The sequence below is a fragment of the Artemia franciscana genome, chromosome 16 (genome assembly GCF_032884065.1).
Source record: "Artemia franciscana chromosome 16, ASM3288406v1, whole genome shotgun sequence".
Lineage (NCBI taxonomy): Eukaryota > Metazoa > Arthropoda > Branchiopoda > Anostraca > Artemiidae > Artemia > Artemia franciscana.
This window is the reverse complement of record NC_088878.1, coordinates 4,669,148-4,687,354: the sequence shown is the minus strand read 5'-3', so window position 1 is coordinate 4,687,354 and position 18,207 is coordinate 4,669,148. Positions and strand designations below refer to the sequence as shown.

The 18,207-nt window shown below is 34.2% G+C and overlaps 2 long non-coding RNA genes across 2 annotated transcripts; one reads left to right on the top strand and one right to left on the bottom strand.

The window, feature by feature from the left end:
* Positions 1-2,876: 2,876 nt before the first annotated feature.
* LOC136036934 (uncharacterized) lies at positions 2,877-8,679 on the bottom strand. The gene is made up of 2 exons (XR_010619826.1): positions 4,130-8,679; positions 2,877-3,453 (listed from the first exon to the last, which is right to left on the bottom strand). It is a non-coding gene; the product is annotated as an uncharacterized LOC136036934 (long non-coding RNA).
* On the top strand, positions 8,428-13,333 carry LOC136036933 (uncharacterized). Its single transcript, XR_010619825.1, has 2 exons — positions 8,428-8,567; positions 13,158-13,333. It is a non-coding gene; the product is annotated as an uncharacterized LOC136036933 (long non-coding RNA).
* The last annotated feature ends 4,874 nt before the right edge of the window (positions 13,334-18,207 follow it).

The window sequence follows — 18,207 nt, the reverse complement described above, 5'->3', positions numbered from 1 at the left end:
AAATTGACGTGTCAAAACTTTGTTTCGATGTTTGTTATGGAAAATGATGGGTGGGGGAGCTATCTCAAATCACTTTTAATCTTAAAAAGGGACTGTCTTAGAATATCTATTGTATGCATCTCTGTAAAACACGATGTATTTATGTATGTGTGGGAGGGGGGGGGGTTGCGCTCTGATTACTTTGACTCTTAAAAAGGGCACTAAAACTTATGATTACTAATCCAATCAGTCCGCTCCAAAGTATATAAGGCCACCCTTTCTATTAGAACCTTTTGTGCCGCCAGGGCATAATTTATAATTCTTGCCTTGAGAGTTGTAGGGTCTTCCTCTTAGACATAACTCTCGGACCCTCAACTACGATGAACAAAATTGTTATCTCCAAATTTGGATTGGGGGTGTTAAGGGAAATGGTGTTAGTGGCGGGGGGACTGGCTGCTCTCAGATTACTTTGGATCTTAAAAAGGGCCCTGTAACTTCAAATCGAATGAGCCCAATATGAAGTTTACGCGACCACCCATTCTATAAAAACCTTATGTGCCCTCATGGCATAACTTACAACTCTATCCCCAGGGTGCTGGGGGGCTGTGTCTACCCTAAAGGCATTATTATACGTTCTTTGGACTATTTTCTTTTGCAAAACCGCTGTCTCATAATTTCTATCAGATGCGTTTGGTGAAAAGAGAGGTTCTCGGGGAGGGAAGGGCTCTAAATGCCCTCTATCGCTTTTGACACTTAAAAAAGAACTAGAATTTCTAATTTTCAACCAAATGAGCCTCTGAAGTCTAACAACCATGTCTTCCATAAAAAAACTTAAATGCCTCTCGGTATAACATACAACCCTCGCCCCCATGCTCTGATGGTTTGTATCAACCCCAAAAGCCTTGTTATATGATCTTTGGAATATTTTGAGTAAAATGACTGTCGCAAAATTCTTTACTAGATGTATATCGTGAAAACCCGACATGTTGGGGGGGGGAGGAGCGGATAGCTGTCCTCTGATCATTTTGACTCTTAAAAAGGGCCCCATAAATTCAGATTGCCAATCTGATGAGCCCCCTCCGATGTATACGCGACCACTGTTTCTATAAAAAACCTTATTTGCCCCCGGGACCATAATTTACAACCCTTGCATGGAGAGCTGCGGGGGCGGGGTTGTCTTCTTCGAAGACATCGCTTCCAAACCGTGCAACTACGATGAACAAAATCGCTATCCCCCAAATTTTGATTGGAGGGCCTTTGGGAAATTATGAGCGTGGGGAGAGGGGGCTGGTTGCTCTCAAATCACCTTTCACTCTTAAAAAGGGCACTATAACTTCCAATTTCAAATCAAATCAGCCCATCTGAAGTTTATACGACAACCCATTCCTTAAAACCTTATATGCCCCCAGGACTAGCTGCTTTCTATCACTCTAGAGCTTCTGATTGTTAATCAAATGAGCCCCCTCCGAAGTTCATCTGACCACGCTTTCTATAAAAAAAAAACTTAAATGCCCCCAAGGCATAAATTACAACCCTTGCCCTGAGGGCTGTGGGGGATTTGTCAACCTCAAAGACATAATTTGCAGACCTTTCAACTACGTTGAACAAAATGGCTATCTCAAAATTTTGATTGGAAGAATTTAGGAAATGATGGGCGTGTGGGGGGGGGGTGAGCATGACTAGTTGAGAGGTCTTTCCGAAACCTGAATTGGGTGAACACGCTGAAAAGTCATATTAAGAGCTATATTTGTGAGTATTTCACGGAGAAGTCCAATTTTTTCGCCAAGGCTTGAACTATTGGGTATTTTCGTTGGGAAACACACATATTGAGAGCTATATTTGTGAGTTTTTCACTGAGAATTCCATTTTTTTTTTGCCAAGGCTTCACCTCCCTGATTGAAGGGTACACATTTGAATCATAGAAAAGTATTTTCTTCGTATTTTTTTACATTTTCGTTGGATAAAACGCTGAAAAGTTATGTTAAGAGCTATATTTGTTATTTTTACAGACAAGTCTAATTTTTTTAGACAATGCTTCCCTTATTGAAGGGTACACTTATGAATCATAGAAACGAATTTTTATTGTATTTTACACACTTTCGCTGGCAAACACTGCAAAGTCATAATAAGAGCTATACTTTTGAGTTATTCACGGAGAAATCGATTTTTCAGCCAAGGCTTGACCTCCCTGATTGAAGGATACACATTTGAAGCATAGAAATTTTTGTTTTCGTACTTCGGACATTTTCGTTGGAAAAAACACTGAAAAGCTATATTCAGAGCTATAATTGTGAGTTTTTCATGGAGAGTGCAATTTTTTTCAGCCAATGCTTCACCTCCCTGATTGAAGGGTACCTATTCAAATCATAGAAAACGTATTTTCTTTGTACTTTGCACACTTTCGTTGGAAAACAAACTGAAAAGTCATATTAACAGCTATATTTTCGAGTTTTTTTACGGAGAAGTCCGATTTTTTTAACCCAAGACTTTACCTCCCAAATTGAAGGGTACACATTATATCATAGAAACCTATTTTCTTCGTATTTGGCAGACTTTCGTTGAAAAACACACTTAAATGTCATATTACGAGCTATATTTGTGAGTTTTTTGGTGTGGCTTAACCTCCCTAATTGAAGGGTACACGTTTCAATAATAGAAACGTATTTTCTTTGTATTTTGCACTCTTTCATTGGAAAACACGCTGAAAAGTCATATTAAAAGCTATATTTGTGAGTTCTCATGGATAAGTCCAATTCTTTAGCCAAGACTTGACCTACCTAATTTAAGGGGACATTTCTGAATCATAGAAACATATTTTCTGTGTATTTGCATATTCTTGTTTAAAAACACGCTAAAAATTCCTTATCGTAGGTTTATTAAGGCGTAAGACAAAAAAATAATATGTAAAAAAAAATATTATAAGATTATGGCACAAAACTTATCAAGCATATCAATAAATAGCATTTGTTGCAAAATGGTATATAGAATGTCTTCCAGAACAATTTTGATGTTTAAAATCCCTTCTTTAGAATAATTTTTTGTTTTTGCTCTTGATGGAGCACTTTTTCTCTTCTCTTAGATCGTATTCATCATAATATTTATTGTTGCTTCTTGCCTTATACACATTTTTATTTGAGGTTTCACCTCTGTCTTTTCTAGCATATTTTGAGATATCTCTTTAGAAAAATTCCTCTTTTCTATATGTAGTATTTTGATGTTCCTGTTCCATTTCTGACATTACAAACCTCTTTTTGCACGACCTTCCTTGTGCCCTGTATAAACTTCTCTTCATTTTAACCAAGATTCTTCTCCTCATTTCCTCCAGATTCTTCTCGTCTATTCTAGCGTCCACTATATCTAAGCTTGTTGTAGTAGGCTCATAAGAAGGGATGAAATCATGATAATGCCCTTTGCATATGGAATAGTCACAATAAAACGATATTTCTATCTCAACATTTTCATCATTTTCAGGAGCTTGAAAAAGAATAAAAAATTATTTTTCTCTTGAAATATTTATGATAATAACCTGAAAGGAAATATATTATTACCCTGAAAAAAGAATATACATTAGGCTGAAAAAGAATATATTATTATTAAACTGAGGACCAGGGCCCTCAATAGATTCAACATACTACCCTGAAAAAAGAATATACATTAGGCTGAAAAAGAATATATTATTATTAAACTGAGGACCAGGGCCCTCAATAGATTCAACATACTGAAATATAAGTCAATCAATTTGATCAGAAAAAACATCTTTATTTGTGATTCGTTCTTAATATTAGAGCATTTAAATTTACCAGAAAAAAGGATGAAGCTTTATCCATCACTGCAACGGCAGCTGTTTGCTGTCACGCTCACGATAACTAACCCTTTACCTGATGGAGGTATCATTAAAAGTGAGCAAAAATACCTGTTTATGATATTCTCACCCTGCTGATGGAATAAGCTTAAACGGGATATAATATGGGACATAAATTTTGCGCTCAAAGTTGAGATTTATTTATTGACAGGAGAGCCGATCAAAGATGGGGGAATGGGGTTTCACTTGTTAATTTCATACAAAGAATTATACTAGGTTTTATTTTAGTATAACCTCACCCCTTTTTTTGATGGGAGAGGGGTATCGTTAATGCACATAGAGGCTTACCTGCATATTAGATTGGGCTAAATCCTTTCTAAAGTTTCTTGGTGTACGTTCCATCTCAAATGTAAGACTGATAAAATTCCCCGTCTAGTGTCGGTTTTTATTATCCCCAGAGAACAAAGAAAATTACCCAGTCCCGCCATACGAGTAAACAAACCATTCTATAATGGATCGTCTTTGTTCTTGAAAAATCAATACAGGATCACATAACTCCTCGCCGTTTGTTCTTGGAAATAACGGGGAATTCCTTTGTCTTTTATCAACAACGAAAACAAAGGCCCCGTGTGTAAAGCATAAAAACCTATGTGAATTTTGGGCTGTAATTAATTTGGATCAATTGAAGTCCCTATTTGGGGTCCCCTGAAGTTTTTTTCCTACACTCTTAAGGTTTAAAAAAAAATTATGACATAACGTCTAAGTTTTCATCTTGACTAGCAGGTCCTGAAGGTTTGTCCTGACCCTCGTAGGTTTTTAAACATTTGACATAAAAACTAAACAAATCTTGACGAAAACATTTGCAAAAGTAAAAAAAAAACAATCCTTATAACGTAAGAATCAGCTGAACTATACCATTACATAACAAACAAGTTTACTCAAGTATTGCGTAAGACTCAAGTCAACTTTGCATCTTTTTATACCTGCAATCTCGATTTCAAGAAAAATTGTGAAATATCCGAAGCAAATCATTTATTGACTTGGTAGGGGAGTTTGGATCAGTATTTCCCGTAATCCCAAAATCTCAAGAGCTGTTGCTAACAATACCATTAACCTAACTAAGGCTAACAAAATCGCAAACACTCCTCCTTCTCTCTAATTTATTCAAAACCCTACTCTTTACCTCTTCTCGTGAAATTCCAACTTCCTTGGAATCCTTTCTTAAGGCTAATTAAAAAAAAACGTTTCCGAAAAAGAATTTTGTTTTAAAGAAAATTACAGAGCTACATTAGGCTTAAGACCGGCAGAAATAAACTCCTGTAATAATTCAAACTTAAAACGATCAGAAATTACTATTAAGGAATAAATGAGGCCCAAAACGAACAAAACTCAAAATAAATGATTTTATCAAACATCATATCATATCAAGATCATATCAAATGATCGTATCAAGATGATAAATACTGACATAGATGAATAAAAAAGTCTTAAACAAGTAAAAATTAAACTGAATATTATAAATAAATATATTCGCAAATTTGATGGCAGGCCGTTAAGCCTCTACAAAACAAAAATCTTAATTTGCATTTCTTCTAAATTTGCATAAGGAGAAAATGTCACTTGAATAATATTCATCAACTTCCTTCTTGAATGTCCGTAGGTTTGTGGAGCAGATTACTCTTTCTGGTAAGTTGTTCCAATGCGAAAAACACAAGTGTGGCAACTGACCCCTTCCTCCTCTCCTAACTGTTAACGTTCTAACGCCTATTGAATCATTTGCGTTTTATTTAATAATTGAACAGTGCGCTTTAATTTTTCAAAAACATCGACGAAAAATAACAAATAAATCACTATAGGCAATCAATCAAAATAACTGGAAATTACTAATGGAAGTAAACTGAATATTAAATATTTAATAATGTTAATTCCTGGAAATGTCAGCAATTCAAGATTTTATTTCGCTGATATTTTTATACTTTTTGTGTTATAAACAAAAAGAACTTTTAGTATATATATAATTTTTTTCAATAAATTGTAAATGACGCCTTCGCTTTAATAGTAAATGCTCGTCGTTTTGAGTTCGAATTGTTATAGGACTTTATTTTTTCAGTCTTATTCTTAATATGGCTCTTTACTGTCCTTTGAGAAACTTTTCTACGAAAGGCTTATCTTAAGCTAGTTTCTGTTCGTTTTTTCTTGTAAAAACTTTATTGTTGTTTAATTTAACGAATATTTTTTTAAGGTTTTCGCCTCCTCGGCTTAAGAATTAAAATATCCAATTTTAGTTTCAATTCATTTAGTTTAGTAAGGCGATCTGAGTGTTGAATTTGATTAAATCCAATTTAATTAATATAAAAATTTCGTTCCATTTAAAATCAACGTTTGGAAATGTCCTTTAACTAATACTTTCATTCAAAAGCAATTTACAGATAATATTCTCAAAAGAATCTTTCCGTGGGAATTTTAAAAAAGCTACCACTATTACTACTAACAAATCACTACAGAACCAAGCAGCCTGAGGCCAACACAGCTGCTTAGGCTCCTTTTCCATCCCAATCCATTTAGAGCCTCCCTCTTTACACCCTCCCAACAAGCTCCTATTCCTCTTAAATCTTTACTTATGACATCCTCCCAACCCATTCGGGGACGACCCGCTTTTCGTTTTGCCCTAGACAGTTGGCTGACAAGGAAAATCTTGGCAATCTGGCACCCTTCATTGACCTGGCCGTTTCATCCTCTCTTTCATTATAGCCCTAGAAAGCGAGATTGAACACATTTTTCATAGAGATTATTATTTGAGATACAGTCAGTCAGTAGGGTACCCAAAACAATCCGTAGGCCATTCCTCTGAAAAACATCTAGCAAATCTTCATCCGCTTTTCGGAGCGCCCGTGCTTCCGAAACCGCTGTCAACATTATGGCTTTCAATATTCTAATCTAAGGTCGCATACTTATCTTCTTATTCTTCTAAGCTTTTTTCGACTGTGAAGAAAGACGTCGGGCCTCAGCTATTCCACTTATAGTGTCTTCACTGGACCCATCGTCTTTATTAATAGTAGGTAAGTGAAGGTGACCAGTTGATCTATCTTCTCGTTACCCAGCATCAGCTCTTCACCTTCACCTATTCTAATTTTAGTTACTCATCCTAGTCTTAGAGACTTAGTCTTCTTGGCATTAGTTTTAAAACCTATTTTTGCACCCTAAAGTCCCAAAACCTCTAAAGGCTCATTCATTTTGCTAACTTCTTCATCTAAGATGCTTAATATAGAATACAAAGTTTAGAAGAGTTTTTGCGTCCCCATTTGATTCTTTTTTCTCTCATTGCCTTTGCTGTGTTCCTTAGGACAAAGTCCATCCAAGTGATCCATATAAATGGGGATGAATGCAGCCCTGCTCAACTCCTGATTTAATACGAAACCAGCTACTACTACTCTAAATGCAGTAATGTTGTTCTTGTACATGACACTAATCACTTTGATATATCTATCTGGTATACTATACAAGGATAAAACCTTCACTTCAGCTCTTCTGTCAGCTGAATATATTCTACAAAAATGAGTACTAAAGGCGTTTGACGGTGCAGGCCAAAGTGTTTTGTAGGGGGAATTCTGGCAAATTTCCCCTGTGTAAAATTCTCATGGAAAGTTCACCCCCCAAAAACTTCCCTCCCAGTGGAAAAACACTCCAAGTGAAAGACTCCTCTCCCCCCCAAAAAAAAAGTCTGTACGCATCCCACTAACATATAATATATATAAACAATCGCCAAATTCCATAACTTACAGCTTCTTCCCCAGGGGTTGTGTTGGATTATGTCATCCTCAGAGGTATAGTTGTTACAATTTTCAATCATGTTAAACTTTTGTTCAGATGATCTTGGAGAAGAATAGGCGTGTTAGGGGGTCTTTTTGCCCTCCAATCTTTTTGGTCATTCAAAAAGGGCACTAGAAATTTTAGTTTCGGTTTGAATGAGCCCTCCCCCGATTTTCTACGACTATTGGATTAATACGATCGCTCATTGGGAAAATGAAGAAACAAATAAATAAACGAGCACGTGTCCGTGACTTTTCTTCTGGCAAAAAATATGATATTCCATATTTTCACAGATGAGAGCTGGAAACCTCTACAGTAGGGTTCTGTAGTAGCCTACGCTGAACCTGATGGTGCAATTTTCATTACGATTCCTTATCTTATTTGATGTGTTACCCGCCTTTTTCGAAAATCAAAGAAACTTTCTCTGTCTGGTAATTTTTGATGGGTAGCACAAAACTTAATGAATTTTACATATATGGAATCAGCATAAAAAGACCACTCTTTTGATGTATAAATTATCAAAATTTCGTTATTTGTTTTAGTTCCAGTCCACCGAAAATATAAAAGAGGCATCTTTCAATAGAAATTCAACTAAAAAGGTATTTTTCAGAAATAAGGGTACAAAAATATCTAGCGGTTGGCCTCCCTGCTTGGTGCTTTTATCTCTAAATTGTCTGATCGCGGAGAATCACTTTACCTTCTTGCACAATTCCAATTTGACGTCACTAGCAAAAAATGCTCTTCCACTGATTGATGGTACTATCCCAGAAAGTAAAAATTAACCCACTGTTTCTGGTTTCATAGAAAGAGAAAGTTCAGAGACACAGGTCTTGCGCAAAGTTCAGTTCTTCGCCACACGCAAACCCGATTGCTTCTGAGTTCTTATTCCATATCTAATTTCTCAGGATACTAATGACTCTTTTGATATTTTTAGTGCTTATTTTTGCTTCTGGAAGTTTAGAAAATGTGGCTATAGGTATGGTTATTATACAACTGGAGATTTTTTTGTCATAAATTAGTAACTAATTGATTTTTAATAATTAGTGAATTTACAGCAATACTCAATTCAAAATTAACAATAGACAAGAAATGAGCATATAAAAAATTAACAATCTTAATTTTTTGTGCTTATTTTTTACTTCCGGAAGCTTAAAAAGTGTGCCTGTAGGAATGGCCATTATACAACTGGATAATTTTTTTGTCGTAAATTAATAACTAATTAATTTTCAATATTTAGTGAGTTTGCAATAAGGTTTAACTAAATAATAATAATTAACTAGAAATAAGCACATAGAAAGTTGATAGTTTTAATTTTTTGTGGTTATTTTTATTTCCGGAAGCCCAGAAAGTGTGCCTATAGATATGGTTGTTATACAACTGGCGAATTTGTTGTCATAAATTAATAACTAACTGATTTTTAATTAGCGCATTTGCAAATATATTTAATAAGCAGTTAACAAATTAGTTAGGAATCAACATATAAAAAATAACAATCTTAATTATTCATAATACTTTAGACTAACTATTGACTTATTTAGAATTACACTTGAGCATGTACACGGTTGTGCCTACATAAGATTAGCCATGCATCGCTGTGGCAGTATTGTATGCTTCACTGTAAGAAAATAAAAAATGTTTGAGATTCAACAAAAATTGTTTGTAATGTTTATCAACAACTTAATTGAATTTTCAATGCCTGAAAATCAGTGAATTGAATGTTAAAGACTTTATTGGGATTCCCTGAGCATTATTGAATTTTCAATTTGTTGAAAAACAAAATGATGGATTTTAAGATCCTTATAGGATTTCAGTCTTGTTTGTTTGATTTCCTGTTCTTTAATCGGATTTCCATCACTAGCGTTGTTCAATTGATTTGGCATATAATCTAATTTCTAGGTTTTATTATTTGGCTTCTCCTAGTTTTGAACCGTCAACCATATTTTGTGTTGGACGTCAAGTTCTTCTATCGATTTCCATCGCTAGCGTTGTTCAATCTTCTAAGTCAACAATTTAATATCTAATTTTCATGATTCCCTTTCTAGTTTCAGAAGCATCAGTAAATGTCACCTAAATATTCATTTTTTTACAAAAACAGAAAAATACAACAAAATCTCTCCCAGATACTATGACACCTCTTGACGCCTGTACTTTTCAAACAGTTTATGGTAATGAACTGTAAGTAAGGAGCGACCCGACTCAATGGTAACCGAAACTCTAAAAAACTAAATTTTGATACCAATAGATACATCGAAAGAGTAGGATTTTTATGCTTACCTTAAATTTACAAGTTTCGTCAAGTTTAGTCCTACTCATCAAAAGTTACGAGCCTGAGAAAGTCCGCCTTATTTTCAAAAAAAGGAGAAAGATCCCATAAAAGTCACAGAATCTTAATGAAAATCACATCATCAGATTCAGAGTATTAGAAACCCTTCTTTACAGGTTTCAAGCTCCTATCTACAAAAATGCTGAATTTTGTATTTTTTGCCAGAAGGAAGATCACGGATGCGTGTTTATTTGGTTTTTTTGCTTGCTTTTCCCCAGGGGTAATTGTCTTGACTTAGTGGTGCTAGAATATCGGGAGAGAGCTTAATCCAACATAAATTAAAAGTTCTAGTGCCCTTTTTAAGTGATCGAAAAATTGGAGGGCAACTAGGCCCCTTCCACGCACACTTTTCCCCAATGTCACCGGATCGAAATTTTGATATAGCCATTTTGTTGAGCATAGTCGAAATATCTAATAGCTATGTCTTTGAGGACGACTGAATCCCCCGCAGTCCCCGGGGGAAGGGCTGCAAGATATGAACTTTGCTAATTGTTCACATATAGTTTTGGTTACTGGTAAGTATACAGACGTTTCAAGGGGTGAATTTTTCTGGTTATGGGGGTTGGAAGGATTGGTTTATGTGAGAGAATCTTTCTATGGAGGAGTTTTTCACGGAGAAGAAAATTTCCATGAAGCTGGATTCCCCTGAATTATTTAAAAAACAATCGCAAATGAAATAAGGAAACAGGTTTTTCAATTGAAAGTAAGGAGTGACAATAAAACTTAAAAAACTATTACTTATATGAGGGGGTTCATCTCCATTTCAATACCTCGCCCTTTACGCTAATGTATTTTCTTTATAATTTAAAAGAGCTATTTGTTCTAATTAAACGTCTTTTGTGATTCAGGGGTCATTCTTAAAGAATTGGAACAAAATTTGAACTTTATCGTAAAGAGCGATGTATTCAAGAGGAGGAAAAGCCCCTCATATTACACATATGAGGAAGTTGGCCCCCTTGTCAATATCTCGCTCTTTACGCTAGAGTTTGAATTTTGTTAAATAATTGCCGATGTAAGCAACAATTTATTTGTGTAATTTTCTGGCCAATCTTAGCATTTAATTTTATCTGAAGTAGCTTCATAACTATGATTTTATGTGATAATAGCAATAGAGGGGGGGGGGTAGATAAACAAACCTACGCTTAGGAATGACATAAGTGGGTATTTTAGAATTGTTTGTTTTTATAATTGAACTGTTTTCTTCTGGAGAAGCTAGCCACTAAACTGGAACCAAGAAAAACTTGTGTTTTTTATTTTCTAAAACTACATTTCTACAAATTAACTATGGAAAATTTCTGCAAATTATTCTCAAATCTCAACATTCGAAAAGAAATCAAAGGCAAATTAAGTAAATATATATATATATATATATATATATATATATATATATATATATATATATATATATATATATATAAAATATATATATATATATATATATATATATATATATATATATATATATATATATATATATATATATATATATAAAATATATAAATATATATATATATATATATATATATATATATATAAAATATATAAATATATATATATATATATATATATATATATATATATATATATATATATATATATATTTTTATATATATATATATATATATATAAATATATTTATATATATATATATATTTATATATATATATATATATATATATATATATATATATATATATATATATAAATATAAATATATATATATATATATATATATATATATATATATATATATATATATATATATATATATATATATATATATATATATATATATAATTTGTTTGTGTAATTTTCTGGCCAATCTTAGCATTTAATTTTATCTTAAGTAGCTTCATAAATGTGATTTTATGTGATAATAGCAATAGAGGGGGGGGGGGATAAATAAACACACCTACTCTTAGGAATGATATAAGTAGGTATTTTAGAATTGTTTGTTTTTATAATTGTACTGTTTCCTTCTGGAGAAGCCAGTCACTAAACTGGAACCAAGAAAAATTTGTGTTTTTATTTTCTAAAACTACATTAATTTAAACACTTTGGAAAATATAAGACGTAAATCATCGAATTAATAAAATATAATGATAACTTACTATTATTAATAAGACTTCCAGCCACAGTGATGTTCTCTTTGCAAATGCCCCTTCCCTTGTTGTTTAGTATTTTGAAGATCCAGGGTTTAAAGGGCTTATCGTTATCTATTCGTAGTTCACCCGCCAGTTAGAGGCGAAATATTCTTTTGTATCCTAGTTCATGAATACATGCGATATTTTATGAAATTTCTACAAATTATTCTCAAATCTCAACATTCGAAAACAAAATCAAAGGCAAATTAAGTAAAGATATATATATATATATATATATATATATATATATATATATATATATATTATATATATATATATATATATATATATATATATATATATATATATATATATGTATATATATATATATATATATAATATACATATATACTGTGACAGAAAGTCAAACTTTGGTGTAAAGAGCGAAAGTTGAAGAAGGGCAGCCCCTCATATACGCAAAGAATTTCAGTTGGTTTTCGGTTGAAAACCAACCAAGAATTAAAAAACCAAGAATTTCGGTCGGTTTTATATTGTAATTTACATCAAGATTCATTGACTTGGGGTAGATTTCCCTCCTATCTGAAAATCAGGCATATCTTCTCAGGGCCGTAGGTTTTGATGGGTTTCATTGAATTTATTGACATTATTATGCTTTTTGAGTCCGCATAAAAAGCTTCTTCTTGCAGACAAATAAATTCAACCCATTTCAAAGTAAAAATATGTTTTCTTGTGTTTAAATTTACTTTTTAAACTCAAAATTCAATTAGCATCCGCCTTTGTCTGTCATAATTCCAGTATTTGAATTGAACTTATATTGAGCATAATACTTTCAATGGTCCCATATGAAATTCAAGAAATTCAATCTACTATTGAAGTCTATAACAAGTTGATTAATATGACCCATTTACGTTAAAAATTACATTTTTTCTACTGAAAAGTACATAAATCTCAATAATTTCAATAATTTGTTGGAATTCAAATAGTAAGTCACAATTTCTATAAAAATAACAGTTTCACAATAGAATATTCCATCAAAAATACAATTTTTAGCCCTTAGATCTTATCAAAGAGCTATCAACTTAATGCGGGTCTGGTACATAGTTTTCATTGTTATTTTTATTTTTCGTTTTCTTTATAGATGAACTGACGGAAAATGGAATAACAGTCAGAAAAAATGATTCGACATCGAAGTCAATAGACCAAGGTGCTACTGCACTTGCAAAGAGGATAGACTCAGTGATTAGTCCAAGAATACCCGAGTTTCTTTTTACTAGCACCTTTATCAAAACATTTCTAATAAAGCAGTTCAAACAATTATTGATAAGAGGTGCTTTTTATGTGGTAAAGAAGATCTTTCTTGGTCTTTTCTTTCCGTTCTTTGGTTAAGATAGCAGAAGAAGACACTGCACAATGAGCTACAGCAGATCGACTATTTGATGTCGCGGAAAGTTATGCAATTCATAATGATTCGTTATCTGTTAGCTTTCTGGAAATCTGAGTTATAGAAAAGCAGGACTAATTGTCAGCCAGGGTTATATATTCTGCATGAAACAATAATTCCGACGCATTCTTAATTCGACGTAACATAATAAATAAAATGATTCGATGTAAATTTCGGATAATTCGACGTAGGATAAAGACTTACTGCAAGAATTGAACGCCTCTAGAGAGGGTCAGTGCCACTATACCTCTTTAAAATTTGCATAACTATTGCATTCTAAGTCCATTCTTCGGTTGTGGCTCTTCGTGGAACGTCTAACCAAAGATGTAGTACTACTACTACTAACAACTCACCGCAGCACCAAACCACCTGAGGCCAGTACAGCTACGTACGCTCCTCCTTCATCCCAATCTCTTCAGAGCCTCCCTCTTTACACCCTTCAAAGAAGTTCCCGTTTCCATAAATCTTTCTTTATGACAACCTACCACCCCAACTGTGAATGACCTTCTCAGGCTAAGATGAATGGAAGAATTAATTGACCCCAGTACCAATATGTTTCTTAAAAGTTGTGTGATATTGTATTTTAAGCCTATTCGTTTGCTAGATTTCTTTGTTCTGTGGGGAGCCACCATTGAATACCTAGTAGAAGAATTAACAAACTTTAGAGGATACTGTTGCCAATATTCCTTTTTAAGATCTGTGGGGCTACGGTGTTCTAAGCCCTTTTATCAGCTATATTTTTATCCGGTGCGAGGCAAAGTTGGAATTTGAGTTTTTGGTATAAATATAGTGGAACAATTAATTGACTTTAGACGAGGCCAGTGCAACTATTCTCTCAAAAAAATTTGTGGCTATTTTATTTTAAACCTGTTGGTCAGCTGTATTTTGGCATTGACTCTAGAGCAGGATACTGCCACTGTGTCTCTTTATAAGTTGTGTGACTATTGTATTTTTGGCTCATTTGCCAAGTGCAGTAAGTTCATTGTGTGGCAAGTAGTGGACCTGTGATCATTAAAATAAAGATAGTGGACTAAAAGAAAAAGAAAGGAAAACAAAACGAACACAACATAAAGATATACACAAATTACCAATTATACTACAACTAAAATAGACTAAATATAACCAGAACTCTCCAGAATAAGGCCATCTGGGAATACTGAAAAACTGTACAAGCTAGTTAATAGGATAGTCAGTTTTTGACGTCCTGGAGACTTTAAAAGGCTCAGGTTTACTTGCCAACTATTATAAAATAGTTAAAGTTAAATCATTACAAAAATTATATTGATATTTTTTATGGTGGTAATATTTTACTTAAATATTTTTCATAGAAAAAACTCATACTTTCTATTTAGCAAAGTCCCAAATAGTATTACACTGTCTGAATACATAACACTTGGCCACCAATAGCAAAAGAGGAAAATATTACCCTAACAACTGAGAAAAATTTAAAAATTCATGCTAAAAGAGCATTAAATCTAACGTGAAGGGTTTCCGCAAAAGGTATAAGAAGTTAATAAACGAGGAAACAAAACGAACGGAAACAGAGGACAAGAATGACAAAAGGGAACAAAAGAGGACAAAAATTAAAAGAGGGAACAGAAGAGGACAAAAATGACAAAAGAAAACAAAAGAGGACAAAAACAAAAGAGGGAACAAACGAGGACAAAAACGACAAAAGAGAACAAAAGAGGACAAAAAAAACAAAGAGGGAATAAAAGAGGACAAAAGTGACAAAAGAGGACAAAAAAAGGAGGGAACAAAAGAAGATAAAATAACGTTTGAATGTCTCTAGTTCTTCTCTGTACCGCAGTACTGTCACTGCTGTTAGTTGTTTCTAATCCCCATTCTATCCGCACCAGATCATCGAATATCCACTGTTTCTTTTTCTTTTTTTTAAGATTTCTTTTTTCTTCGAGTGAGTGAAAATTGGAAACTTGAGTGAGTGGCATATAATGCACAAGTACCGGAATTTTTCATGGAAAGAGAACCAGATTTCCTGGTATTATTTAAAACGTTAGAAATCAAATTTAAAAAAAAAACAAGTTTTCTCAACTAAAAGTAGGGACCAACATCAAAACTTAAAACGAACAGAAATTATTGTGTATATGAAAGGAGGTGCACAATCCACAAGACCTTGCTCTTTACGCTAAAGATTCTAATATTTGTTCCAATTCCTTAAGAATGATTAAACAAAAAAAACAAGTTTTTTAGCGGAAAGTAAGGAGCGACATTAGAACCTAAAATGAACAGAAATCACTTCGTATATGAAAGGGGCTGCTTTCTAATCAACGCCCCGCTCTTTACGCTAAAGTTTGACTCTTTCTCTTGACTCTACTTTTTAAAACAGTAAAAAACTTTAGCGTAAAGAGCGGGGCGTTGATGAGGAAGCAGCCCCTTTCATATACGAAGTAATTTCTGTTCGTTTTAAGTTTTAATGTCGCTCCTTACTTTCCGTTAAAAACTTGTTTTTTTTATTTAATTTCTGAACGTTTTTGAATCAATGCATGTTTTGATTTTGGTTCTCCGCAGATGAATAATTAAAACGAAATTTGCATATTTATTTTTTGGCTAAATGGCTTTCTCATAGTTTTGATTGAATGATTTTGAGAAAAAAAGGAGCGTGGGAGGAGGCCTAGTTGCCCACCGATTTTTTGGTTACTTAAAAAGGCAACTAGAACTTTTAATTGTTTACGAATGTTTTTATTAGTAAAAGATATATGTAACTTGCAAATTAGGTTACGTAACGAACTTCTGTATTCACATGTTTTTATTACGTATATGAAGGGGTTCACCCCCTCGCCAGTACCTCGCTCTTTACACTAAAGCTTAAATTTTGTCCAAATTTCTTAAGAATGACTCCTGAATCATAAAAGCCGTAGAATAAATAGTTGAAATTACTGAAAATACTTTAGCGTAAAGAGCGAGGTATTAGGAGGAGGTGAACCCAACGTATGCGCAATAATTTCTGTTCGTTTTGAGTTTTAATGCTTCTTCTTACTTTCAGTTAAAAAAACTTTTTCTTTTTAAATAATGCTAGAAAATCCTGTGCTCCCTTCATGAAAAATTTTCTTCCTCCATGACAAATTCCTCCAAGTAAAGTTCCCCCAACATATCCCCCTTTTATCAACCCCCCCACAACCTAAAAATCCTCCTGAAAACGTCTCTATACTTCCAAATAACCATTACTATATGTAAGCACTGGTCAAAGTTTGTAACTTGTGGCCCCTCCCACGGGGAATGTGGGGGATTAAGTCGTCCCCAAAGACATAGTTATAAGATTTTTTGACTACGCTGAATAAAATGGCTATCTCAGAACTTTGATTTGGTGACCTTGGGAAAATAATTAGCATGGGAGGAGTCCTAGGTACCCTCCAATTTTTTGGTCACTTAAAAAGGGCACTAGAACTTTTCATTTCCGTTAGAATGAGCCCTCTCGCAAGATTCTAGGACTACTGGGTTGATACGATCACCCCTGGAGGAAAAATTAAGAGTTAAGAGCTCATATGGCACTTGTGACGAGGCAAGAAGAGCTAAGAGCCAAGAGCTCATATGGTATGAGCTCTAACAAAATTCTAAGAATCAATAGATTGATTTAAAAGGAAAATCAGAGGCTTAATGCTGGTCAGGATATAAAATAAGAGCTCTGAGTCACGATGCCCTGCTAAATGTCAAAATTTATTAACATCCGATCACCCACTTGTGAGTTATAAATTCCTAATTTTTTCTAATTTTTCCTCTCCCTTTAGCCCCCCAGATGGTCGAATCTGGGAAAACGACTTTATCAAGTCAATTTGTGCAGCTCTCTGACACGCCTACCAATTTTCATCGTCCTAGCCCGTCCAGAAGCACCAAACTCGCCAAAATCACTGAACCCCTCCCCCCAAAGAGAGCGGATCCACTACGGTTACGTCAATCACGTATCAAAGACATTTGCTTATTTATCCACCAAGCTTCACCCGGATTCCTCCACTCCAAGTGTTTTCCAAGATTTCTCCCTCCAACTCCCCCAATGTCAAAAGATCTGGTCGGGATTTGAAATAAGAGCTCTTGAGACACGAATTCCTTCTAAATATCAAATTTCCTTAAGATCCGATCATCTATTCGTAAGATAAAAATACCCCAATTTTCGCGTTTTCCAAGAATTCCGGTTTCCCCCTCCAAGTCCCCCCAATGTCACAGGATATGGTCGGAATTTAAAATTAGAGCTTTAAAGCACAAGATCCTTCTAAATATCAAATTTCATTAAAATCTGGTCACCCTTTCGTAAGTTACAAATACCTCAGTTTTCAAAATTTCCCCCCCCCCCAACTCCACCAGAGAGAGCAGATCCGGTCAGGTTATCCTGATCTCTCCGCTTTAAGTATTTTCCAAGATTTCCGGTCCCCCCCCCAACTGTTCCCCCCCCCAATTACGCTTGATCCGGTTGAGATTTAAAAGAAGAGATCTGAGTTACGAGGTCCTTCTAAATATGAAGTTTCATGAAGATCCGATCACTCCTTCGTAAGTTAAAAATACGTCATTTTTTCTAATTTTTCAGAATTAACCTCCCCCCCCCCCAATAGAGCGGTTCTGTTCTAATGACGTAAATCACGTATGTAAGACTTCTGCTTCTTTTCCCCACCAAGTTTTATCCCGATCCCTCCAATCTAAGCGTTTTCCATGGTTTTAGGTTCCCCCACCTCAAACTCCCCCCAATGTCACCAGATCCGGTCGGGATTTCAAATAATCATTTAGATCCGATCACCCG